Below are 12,616 nucleotides of genomic sequence, written 5' to 3' on the forward strand. Positions count from 1 at the left end.
CAGCTACTTGGGAGGCTGAGGCAGGAGAATCACTTGAAACCTGGGAGGCGGAGGTTGCAGTGAGCCAAGATCGCACCACTCTACTCCAGCCTGGGCAACAGAACGAGACTCTATCTCAAAAAAAAAAAAAAAAAATTCTAGAAACCATCTAAACTGTGTATATATGTGTGTGTGTTTGTGTACACATATGTATGTATGTGTATCCATATACTTCTTATATTGAACACTTTTTATAATCTCAATCTTACATAAAGTACAAATAAAATCTATAAAAATGGTTGATGTTTATAATAATAGGCAACATAGCTAAAAACTGTGGTTATTATATAAGCATAGCTTCAAGATAAATTTCCCAGCGCCTGAGCCCTTCTATACACAGATTTTAGAGCTGCCATTGCCCTAGCAGGAGGTGATGTAAAAAGTATTGTTTTAAATGGGTTCGTAAATGTACATTCTGCTTTAGGTTTCATCATTTTGATGTTTTACCACTTCAATTTGTCTTGCGTCATTTTAATTTGTTAGCACAATATATTTAGTCATATACATCTGCTATGAATAAAACATCTTTTTAAAAATGGCCCAGGCATGTGAAGTTTGTCTTACCATTTTCCATTTTTTAAAGCTGTCATTTTTTGGGGTATGCTTTCTATGAAACTTCAGACTTCGTATTGAGCCTAGGACAGTAGGGTGTCTTGCATTTTTAGCATTTTTACAACTCACACTATACATAAGGACTGGAAATAACAAATGAATCTGTATATTTATACAGAGTGTTTTTATTTTATACATTTTAAAAAATACCTTGTTTTTGATGTTTTTCAGTTGATGGAGTTACGGTTGCTTATGTGTTTGATTATTTTGGTGGGCAAGTATGTATATTTAGGAGATTTGTGACTGTGAACCTAGCATTACCGCTCATAAAACGAATCCCTCCTTTCTAATCCCATCGATCTTTTCTTGATGTAAAAACTGATGCCTGACAACAGCACTGTTCCCCATTTGACAAGTGGCCTTTTATTATTGATCTTTGGTTGGGTAGCAACAGTTGCCGGAGAGAATTGTTCACTGTGGTCAACCAGTGTTCCTGCCTCAGTAGTGATTTGCTTTTAACCGTGTCTTCCTGAAATGACACTTGAAAGGGCAGTCGTCATGTGTTAGCCTAGAATGAACTCACCGGAATCCCACATTTACCAAAACATGTCCTGGATCCCCAGGGCAGGATGTCACCAGAATTCTATAATCCTCCAGCAGGCATAGTGAGGGATATCAGAATTCCACACCCAAGCATGCGTGTCTGTCCTGCTCAGGATTATCTTATCCCTAACAGAGAGAAACTCTTGCCCCATTCAGTGGGGTTTCCCCATTAGGCTTTAGTGTATTACCCCAGATGATACTTGAATTACATCTGGATGCGTGTGTGCTGTTCTCTGTCTAACCTCGGCAGCCTTCATTAATGCTGGCGAATTATGTGGTGGTGGTGGTGGTGGTGGTGGTGGTGGCGGCGGTAACAGCGGCAGTGGGGAGGAAGGTCCAAGCTTGGAGAGGATGTGTGTTTTTATGGGTGACTGAGTTGATTTGTGTGCAGCATGGTTATTTGTGTTGTTAGGCAGTTTACATAATAAAGTGGTTTACTCAGCATTTCCCCCCTTCCAGCTAACACAGCCACCGTGCATTTTGTATACAAGCACTGACAATTCTCCTCTCTTCTCCTCCCCCACCTCTTTCCATCCTAGTTCTTACCTTTGCTTCCCATAGATTGGCTTTTTGTTTTCGCTTAATAACTAATACCCCACCCCATCCCCACTGCCACACACACACACACACCTTGTAGTCACTTTTGGTAAAATATTAGCATTCATGAAAGAATGCAGTTATTTTAGTTCATGCAGATGAAGCAAAGAATTTTTTTTTTTTTTGAGATGGAGTTTCACTCTTGTTGCCCAGGCTGGAGTGCAATGGCGCGATCTCAGCTCACTGCAACCTCCATCTCCCGGATTCAAGCAACTCTCCTGCCTCATCCTCCCGAGCAGCTGGTATTACAGGCATGCACCACCTCGCCCAGCTAATTTTTGTGTTTCTAGTAGAGACGGGGTTTCTCCATGTTGGTCAGGCTGGTCTGGAACTTTGTGTTTCTAGTAGAGACGGGGTTTCTCCATGTTGGTCAGGCTGGTCTGGAACTCCCGACCTCAGGTGATCCGTCCACCTTGGACTCCCAAAGTGCTGGGATTACAGGCGTGAGCCAGCATGCCCGGCCAAGAATTTTTTTTTTTTTTTTTTTAATGTTCTCTTGTGACAAATCATTTGCCATAGAGCTATGAACTTGGTTTGGTCTGCTCTGCCCATCTTAGATAAAAATAACCATCTGGAATGTAAATGTGAACTTGAAGACACTCAAAGTTGTCAAACTAGTATTTTTCTTGGACAGGTCTGTTCGGTCAGACCACATAGATTGCCTCCTCTGTGCTCGCTCTGAAAAAGTCTCAGCTAGAAAACACTCACAAGATGTGAAAGCTACTTGGAACTAAAATTTTCACTTTAACCTGCACTTGTGTCCTCTGCTGTAGGAAAAGTGTTGTTACTGGAAAATAACTCAAGGAATAGTTATAGAATACTAAAAAGGTCTTCTGTCACCGAGAATTTGGCAGTGAATCTTCCTGACTCATTTTAAATAAATTTGATTTGTATACACTTTAAGAAAGCTTAAAGTGAGAACTACTTGGAAGTGTTTTTTGTTTTTTGTTTTTTTTAAAGTAACTATCTGGCCTTTCATTTTTAAGAAGATACAGGATTTTTTTTTCTTCTGCTCATGTACTATCTAGTGCAACCTTTTCATTTTTAGTAGGGACACTGAGTCTCAGTGAAGTCTCTTGTCCGAGGTCACCCAGCTAGGAAGAAGGAGAGTGGGCATTCTAGCGTGATTTCCCTTGAAAACCACCTAAGCAGTTGTTAGCTCTGCCTTCTTGGTTTCATGGTGAGGGAGTTCAAGGAGGACATGGCCTAGGTTGTGAAAAAAATCTCTGTTCTATGCTCTCAGCTGGTGATTGTTTACAGACATTTTGGTTTGCTTGTTTGTTAATAAGAAACCCGTGGTCATCTGGTTTCCAAAGCAGCTGTCTGCTTCCATTCTGGGTCTTCGTTTTTCTGTGGAACATATTTTTGTTTTCTTTTAGCTCTTTGGAAGGGGGGAGGCTATTTTTGCTTATATTTTAATCATTTGTTTCATTTGACATAAGCTTCTTAACTGTAAGAATAATGAGGCTTCAATTCATCTACATTGCCTTCAGTTCATCTACATGCACACATACACACATGTACACACACGTACACACACGTACACACTCATACACATACACACAATATACACACAACACACATGTACACACATACAACACACACAACATACACACAGACATGTACACATACATACACACACCATACACGTACACACATATATACACACATACACACACGCACACACATACAATATACACACAACACACATGTACACATACATACAACATACACATATAGACATGTACACATACACACACATACACAACATACACATTCACACATGTATACACATACACACACACACAAACATACACAACGTACACATAATACACATACGCATATAGACACACAACGTACACTTATGCACATACACACACACGTATGCACACACAAATACACATTTTTTGATTCCCAAATGTTTACAATTGCCATGGAACTCCTATTTCTAGTAAAAGACACTGCTGTGGTAATCTGCAGCATTTCCTGCTGTGTGTGCTAGGGCCCAGGGACCTCGGTTACCATGGAAACTAATATCCAGCCGCCCGGGTGGTACTTCCCTTTAGAGCCGCATTTGAGCGCATTTCACAGTTCAATACAATGCTGCTTCTTCCTGCCTTTAAAATCAGGACAGAGGGCAAAGCTGATTGATTACAAGTAAAATGAAAAAATACTGTTTCTGCTAAGACAGAAAGGGACCTTTAGTACATGCCCTTTTAATGTGATTGTCAGAAGTAGGACAGTGCACAATTTCTCAAAGATGGCCAAAGGATCTGATACAATACAAAGGAATTGTGGAGGCGACAGTAAAGGTTCTTCTTCCTGTGCTGCTGATCCACAGGCTTCTCTTTGAGAATGACTGGCCTGCGAGGCGGACAAGGGCATTCATCCGCTGGCTCTGGTGGAGTCCATTTGGTTCACCAGAAGGGCTTGAGGGCAGACAAAAGACCTTGAGCTCTCTGCGTGTGCCAGTCATCCTGTGTTTCCTGACCCCTGTCTCTCTCAGAACCCACTCACAGAACCAGATCTGAGAGCCTGGGAGAGCTTGCCCGGATTTCAGCTCTTGATTTGCCACTTAAGCACGTGATTGCCATCTGTGCTTGCTTAAAGGCGGATGCTGATGAGGAGAGTGATACTTCATTTGGATAATACGATTTAAGCCCAAGTGCAAGATGTGTTGCTTGTGCTGGAACTGCAGGAAATATGAGCCATGGAAGCGCACCACCCAACCTCCTGTAGTGGTCCAGGTGGTCCTGCCGGCCACTGACCACAGTATGTCTGTGTGAGAGACGACAGTGATCCCAAGCCTTGGTTTCCATGCAGATATATGGACTCCTGCTTAATGAGATTGAAGGATAGTAATTGCCTCCACCCTTATTTAGATGATGCCCATCGCTCTGGCTTTGTGTTTTCAAATGTGTTTGGAGAAAGCGAGTGCCGGGAGAGTGTGCTATTTGGAGAGCTCAGTCCAGCCTCGGTCTTGAGCGTTGACTGTGGGTCCTCTGCCGTTGGGGCTCTCGACTCGCCCGCCAGCTGCCTTATCTCAGGTTGAGGAAGGGAGTGGGAATCCCATTTTGCAAATGAGGAAACTCTTGGTGACTTGAAGTCACCTAGTTAAAATGGCACACAACTTTGAAGCTGCGTGCCATTTTAACCAAGTGTGCCAGACACTTGTTTCTGGAGTGTGTATCTCATCTGTGTGAGGCTCCAGTCCCACCTTCTTCCCACCTCAGGGATCAGTTTATGGAAACAGCTCAGCATTGAGACCAGGGCTTCTCAGTCTGTGATTTGGGGCTGGATAAATATTAGTCGTGAGGGGCGTGCTGTGCATTGTAGGTTGCTTAGCAGCATTCTCAGCCTCTACCCCCTCTCAGTTGTGAAATCCAAAAATGTGTATTGAGATCGGCCCTGGTTGAGAACCACCAAGCTAGACCGATTTGGGTTTTGTTGGGCAATTTAATGAAACTATGGCTATGCCTTTTTTGAGGCAGTTGTAACCAGCTTGGTTCATTGAAGCTAGGTTTTAAATCATTCATAACTAAGTTATGATGTTAGCAATTGGACAGTCCATGCATTGTTTCATCTGAAAAATGACTGCTCTGCCAAGTTGCACGTATACAACTCTGTAAAGAGTCCACATCTTACTAAAAAAAAGACCGCTTCCTTTTTACCAGAAGGTCATTTCCCAGAGTGAAAATATGCAGGTCTTTTGTTGTTTTCAGAAGATTAAGTCAAATAAGAATAGGAATGGGGTGAACAGAGTGCTTGAGTTCCCATTTGTGTCGCGCTGCCTGCGTGATGGAGAGAGGGCTCAGCGAGGTGGAGCGGGATCGGGAGGCGGCTGCAGGCCCCCTCTGCCTGCTCACAGCTGTGTGGCCCTGGGTGGGTCAGGACAGCTGGACACACCTCAGTTTCGTTGTCTGTGAGATGACAGTCAGGTCTGCTGTACCTGCTTGTTAGGGTGATGGTGGAGTCAAATGAGGTCGTAGTTGTGAAAGCATTTGATAAATTGTAAAGCCCAGGCAGCTGTGATGAGAGGTCGTGGTGCTCCTGTGACTCAGGACTTCAGGGGTCCCTGGCCACCTTCCGACTGCTGGCTCCTTGGTCACTTAGAGACGTGGCGTTCACTTGGGTTCCACCTTCGCCCCGCGTGCCTGTCCCCTCCCACTTGTCTGTCTCCAACTTCTGCTGCTGTTTGGGATCCAGTTCAGTCCCTGTTTTCTCCTGAATAACTTCTGGCATTTTAAAAGTATTTTTTATAATTATTATGTTAAACAAATATGTTAAGTGTGATGTATGATTATAATGATTGTTAGTTTATTGTATGATTTGTGATTAGATTTGGGGGGTGAATGGTGTCTTGAATGAATGTGGGGTTTTTGGCTGTCTCCCCAGTACATGCTCCAGGTGTATTGAATATGTCATCCTCCCCTGCGTCACGCACACTCGGAATGGCCTCTCCGTTCCCTCCCCTGCAGACTCTGACTTACCCTCCAAGGTTATCTCAGGCGGTCTCTCCTCCAGGACGCCTTTCCTCCTTGAGGGGCTTGGGAGCCCCCGAGAGCTCTGTCCAGAATCTGGGCTTTGCTGTTGTATCCCTGTACTGTATGTTACCTGCTTCCTGGTCTGGAGATTCTCCCACCTTGGCCTCCCAAAGTGCTGGGATTACAGGTGTGGGTCTCTGCATCCGGGCTCCTTTCTTTTATTTTTTTCTTATTGAGGTGAAACTCATGTAACATAAAACTAACCATTTTCAAGTGAACAGTTAGTGACATTTTGGACATTCTTGCAGTGCTGTGTGACACCACCTCATCTAATTCCAAAACGTTTTCATTACCATGAAAGAAAGCCCTGTACCAGGATGATGAAAAGGTTCTGGAGATGGAGGTGGTCATGGTTACACAACAATGTGAATATATTTAATGCCACTGAATTGTATATTTAGAAACGGTTAATTAAAATAGTGAATTTCTTGTTTTATATTTATTTATTTACCATGAGAAAACCACACAAAATCTTGTACTCATTAAGTAGTTACTCCCTGTTCCCACCCTTCCCAGCCTCTGACACTGTTTTGTGTTTTATCATTATAGCTTTAGCCCCTAACATAGTAGGGGCCAAATAAATCTTCTTTGAATGAATGGAATGAGTTTCTCCTTGAACACACATTTGTCTGTCTATCTAATGGTTATGTGACGGGCACAGTTATCTTTAAGGACATTTCTTTGAAATGTTTCACTAGCATTTATTTAAGGGGTTTTCTCCTTATCTACCAGCATCTCCATAGACATGCCTCTTAAACGAAAGCTAACTTTGTAGCTTATCTGCGCCCCTCTTCATTATCTTTAGTTGACATTTCGAGCCAGTGATGGAATCCGGTCGTATCTGTGTGGCACACTCACAAACAAAGTGTTATTAAATCTCTCAAATACATGTAGCAGGTCAAATATATGCGTTTTCTTAGGATGTTGAAGTTTTCGATTACTGCTGCTTTTATGAGGGAGAAGGAAAATCTACCCATCCTTTTAGAAATGAACGTTCCTAATCTCATTGCTTCCTTGAAACATGGCCGCCTTGTCGTTAATTCTTTTCTTTATGCTTGCAACTCACAAAATCTTGTTCTTTTGTGTTGCTCTATAATTTATAAAACTGTATTGCAGTTGGCTTGGATAGAATTTACTTAAGCATAGTTGAGCCTTTAGATTTTCCTTCTGGCATGGACAAAAGTGTCATTAATTATGAATATGAATTCCTTTGCAAAATGACAAGATTGGACATTTCCTCATGCCAGTAACCCAGCTGTCTCATTCTGATGAGCAACAAAGACTTTTTAGAGATTGTTTTTAATGGCCATGGTATCAGATACTAAAAAATAAGAAGCTAAAAGGAATGCAAAGTAGCTTACAGTTCATTTGTCTAGAAAAAAAGAAATGACGAAAGGTTCTTGCTATCCTGTGGCTGTCTTTACTCTGATGGTACATTTGCAATCTCCAAGTTTTGGCGGTGGCTGCAAACCAAATGGTTGTGCTGCTCTGCTGTTGTCCGATGGAGGATTCTGTTTGTTCAGATGATCAGTATTTAAGAATCCTATGGCTTAGGTCACTTTTTCACTCTCCTTGGTTTGATAATGGAAATGGGAGTGGCGTCAGAGCCCCCACCGCGTGTGGGTACTGGCTTGTTATGGCCTCACCACCATCCACTTGGTAACTTATCGACACTGGAAGAGGCTGCAACTGGGCTCCGATTCCAGAGCCTCGAGGCTTTTAACTGCTGTGTCATGGGGTCTTGGTCCTGAGTGTGTCTGCTCAGCCATCGGTTGACCATCTTAGTAAGATAGCTTCTGATGTTTCCACCCGCCCTGTGTCTTGACAGGTTTGGGGCCAGATTTAGATATGGCAGTGGGCTCCTTCGTGTTGGAAAGCTTGTGTTCTACTCTGTCTGTCTGGATGCTTCCTAGGGCGTGGCCCACCTCTGGCCTCCAGCTGGGGTTTTCTTTTTTTTTTTTGAGACGGAATCTCACTCTGTCACCCAGGCTGGAGTGCTGTGGCCGGATCTCAGCTCACTGCAAGCTCCGCCTCCCGGGTTCACGCCATTCTCCTGCCTCAGCCTCCCAAGTAGCTGGGACTACAGGCGCCACCACATCGCCCGGCTAGTTTTTTGTAGTTTTTAGTAGAGACGGGGTTTCACTGTGTTAGCCAGGATGGTCTTGATCTCCTGACCTCGTGATCCGCCTGTCTCGGCCTCCCAAAGTGCTGGGATTACAGGCTTGAGCCACCGCGCCCGGCCGTTCAGCTGGGGGGACCTAGTCTGGAGAGGGACCTGTGTTTCTGAGTTCTCTCCAGGGTGTCAGAGAAGCCGACACTCTTGGAAATTCCCTACTAAGTTTGGATCCTTCCCTGTGCATATATCTATATATATATGTACATATCTATATGTGTATATACGTATATATATATACACACACACATACATAAAGCTAGTATTTCATAGTGTACTGCAGGCTATTGTAAGACTTTGTTTCTGTTCACAATTCCTTGAATGAGGATTTTGGGGTCATTGTTTTTCTTCCTTTTTTTAAATTTCATTTTTTTAAAATCACAGGCCGCTTCCTTTTTAACCAAATGTTATTAAACATTAAAACATTTGTGTATAAGAAACTTTTTTTTTTTTTTTTTTTTGCTTACTTTAAATGGAAGCGCTGTGACATTAAACATCAGGTTTAAATCACATGGAAACAAAATGGGGCCAGACAGTTGAATGTACTGTCATTTCACTACTTTAGGAAACATCAGGAGAGGAACCAAGATGGTCTGAAAAGGTCATAGATTGGGGAAGGAAGGGCTGCGATGATCATTTGTCAACGTTCAAAAAGCAAGACAAAATGGTTATACCTGGTTCAGAGCCCATCCATTTTTGTTTTCTTTAAGAACGTGGTTAGAAATGTGTTTTGGTTTCAGAAAAGCCCTGGTTTTCTTTGATGTTGAGCATAAATTTGGATTGAAATGCCATATCCCATCATCATCATACGTAGGCATGTGCTTTTTGTGTGTGCTGTAAGGAAAATGTCTACACTGGGTCATTTCCTTCTCCACCCAGTTCCCCTTCATTGAAGTAGGAGCTGCTGTTTCAGTTAGCTGCCCTGAGCTGCCCTTGCAGTTAGCCACTGGCCCATTCAGCAGCCTGGTCTCCCCTTGCTGACTCCAGGCTGCCTTCTGCCTCAGGAGAGCCAGACCGGCCACTTTAACCTCCTGTCTACTGTATTCTCACTCTGCAGAAATGGAGGCTGTAGCCTAGAGCCTGCCTGTTTGGTGAGGCTCAGATCTAAAGGCTTACTCTCCTGGAATGGGGCCTGTCTCCTGTCTCTGCCGCCCCTCACACCTGTGGCCTCGTGCACTGCTGGATTATTTGCCCAAGGTGAAGAGGAAGCGTGAAGGGATAGCCGTGTTAGTTTTGGATTCCAGCTGCTTTGCTGCTGATGGTTGTGCAACCCCCAGGGACCTGCTGTTTAGCAAATAGAGCTGAGCACAGCTTGGGGGAGGCTGTTGAAGATGAGGGTGGGCACACGTTGATGACCAGTGTCCCCACCCTGCTCTGACTTCACTTAAAAACAACCCCCAAAATGGCTTTAGCTTAAAATGGAAAAGATGGTAAATTGTTCTGGCGCAAGGGCTACCCTGTTGTTAGAGGTAAGAAATTGCACGGCTGCTGTTTAAGAACCTTTGATTTGAGCTGAATCCCAGCCTGCACTCTTTTTTTGCAGTGTGACCTTTGGAAAGTTGCCTTAACCTCTGTGTACCTGTTTTCTCATCTGTAAGTTGGATGTGATAACAGCACCTTTGCAGGCTGTGTGTAGAGTCTTTGAGAAGGTGTATAGAGAGCTTTCAGTGCCTGGTTCATAGTAGCCTTCAATCATTAGCTCATATGAATCAGGAAAGCTAGTGTTTATCAGCACATACAAATGTGTCAGGCGCTATGCTCTGGGCTTGTTATCAGTTATAGTAATCTTTATAGAAAGCAGTTTTGTTTTGTTTTGTGTTGTTGAGATGGTGTTTTTTTGCTCTTGTCACTGAGGCTGGAGTGCAATGGCATGATCTCGGCTCACTGCAACCTCTGCCTCCCAGGTTCAAGTGATTCTCCTGCCTCAGCCTCCTGAGTAACTGAGATTACAGGTGCCTGCCACTACACCCGGCTAATTTTTGTATTTTTAGTAGAGACGGGGTTTCACCATGTTGGCCAGGCTGATCTCTAACTCCTGACCTCAAGTGATCCGCCTGCCTCGGCCTCCCACGGTGCTGGGATTACAGGCATGAGCCACTGCGCCCAGCCAGGAGGCAGTTTTTAGTGTTGATTTAAACTAAGCAGTGGTCATGTATTTCTATCATTGAAATATATTTGGGATGGTTACATTTTTATTGTGGATATTTAAGAAGACATACCTCGAAACAAAACAAAACAAAACAGAAACTGGGAATGGCATAGAAGCAGAACCTTTCCTGCTTGAAATAGCTCCTTCAGCATAAAACACATGTGGGAGTCCTGAGGTTGGCATTTCTCTCTGCTGCTGGGATGCTGAGTGGAAGATATGTTACTTGAGTTCATCATTTGCTTTTTTTTTTTTTTTTTTAAATGTCACAGCTTCCCTGTGTTGTTTTCAACTCCATAGACCCATTTGTGTAAGGTTTTAAAAGTTCAGCTTTTCACTTAGGAGGAAGCTGAGCTCTGTAATTTTCCTTTTTGCCTCTGACACTAGGACATTGGAGTCTCTTTCATGCTGGGGGACCCTCTCTACTCTGGGCTATGCCACTTAATCCTCAGGTGGCCCTGAACAGATTATTAACTTGCTTAGAGGTGATTAAGGAGCCCCTCTCCTGCGGTCTAAAGAAACCCCCACTCTGGCCAGGAGGGTCTTGGTGACCTTGCTGAACCATCCTCCCCTAGGAGTAGAGACTGAGGTAACATAAAATGCAGAGAAGCAGTGACCTCAAAGCAGCTGGGTAGATGTGACAGCTCCTCAAAGCCTTACCTGTTTTGCCTAAGAGGAGTGTCCTTCATTCGTACCTATAGAAACACTACTTGGCAACAGTGAATTTTCTCTGACACGTGTAATAGGTTGTTAAGTTTCTCTATTTAGAGTCCATTGGTAGTCAGGACCACCTGGGTGTTCTTTGAAAGAGAGGACTGTAATAGAAGTATTATAATACTATACTATTGGCGTAATAGGTACATTATATCCTATTCATACTGTAGAAATGTTATATTGGAGGCTGGAACCTGAAGCCCCTCCTTGTGGCACACAGATAACCTTTGTTTTTTCCTGTAATCCTTTCCACCTTCTCCTTGGGGTGATGCCCCTCCTAGTGTGCTCTCCCTGGGACTCAGCTGCCTAGGGCTTCCTTCTTAGCCACTATTAGCTGAGAGCAGAGGCAGCAGCTCTGGCTGGCCATGGCTCCTGGAGCTTTGACATCTGGAGGGGACAAGGACCCCGTTCGGATGATTCATGCCTTTCCCTACCCAGGCTGCCTGACTCTTGATCTTGCCTAGTACTTTTTCTCAATATCTAATTCCTGAGCCCCTGTGACTGAGTTGTCCTGCTTGGACAAAGCCCTTATGTTCCACATGTGTGGTCTGATCCAGTGACAAAGAAGTCGCCATTTAAACATCTCATCTTGAAGAACCGTTCTGCCTTTCATGCTTCATGTATTGAATGCTGAAACTGATAGGAGTCTTAACTTTCCCTGTGTGTTTCCAAGGGTTTAATACATACATAATGATCAAGAGAACTTGACTTAACATTTTGCTCACCCTAGTATTTAGAAAAACATTCTGGAGAAAGTAATAAAGACTAAGTTTAAAGAATGTCTTGGCAGTTGTTAAAGGAGATTTTAATTAAATCCCAAACTAGTGGGTACATGAGAATAATTCAGTTTGAGGGTAACTGTTGGGTGTCCTCATTAAAGTCTATTCAGTGCATTGTATGCATTTTCTCCTGTTAAAGATTTAGGCAGCTTTAAATGCTGCTTCTCTTAGACCTTATTGCAAATGCATGCAAAATCTCGAGATTCTCATAAACTATAAATCTTGTGTTGGCATTTTCTGAAGTTCATTTTGGGCATGGATAGGGAAAGTTATGAGTCAGGTAACAGGAGTTTCCATACTATATCCATGTTTTTCATTGTGACCATGTGGCAGCTGGTTCCTTGGTGTAGCCAACATGCTCTCAGCACGTTCCACAGAGGACTGGACTGGCTTCTGGAAAGGGCTTTAGAAGCAGATGAGGCAAGGATTTTGGCCCACTGGAGCCAACTTTCCAGAATGTAAGAGAGTG

This window comes from Colobus angolensis, unplaced genomic scaffold (assembly GCF_000951035.1).
Source record: "Colobus angolensis palliatus isolate OR3802 unplaced genomic scaffold, Cang.pa_1.0 Scaffold295, whole genome shotgun sequence".
Lineage (NCBI taxonomy): Eukaryota > Metazoa > Chordata > Mammalia > Primates > Cercopithecidae > Colobus > Colobus angolensis.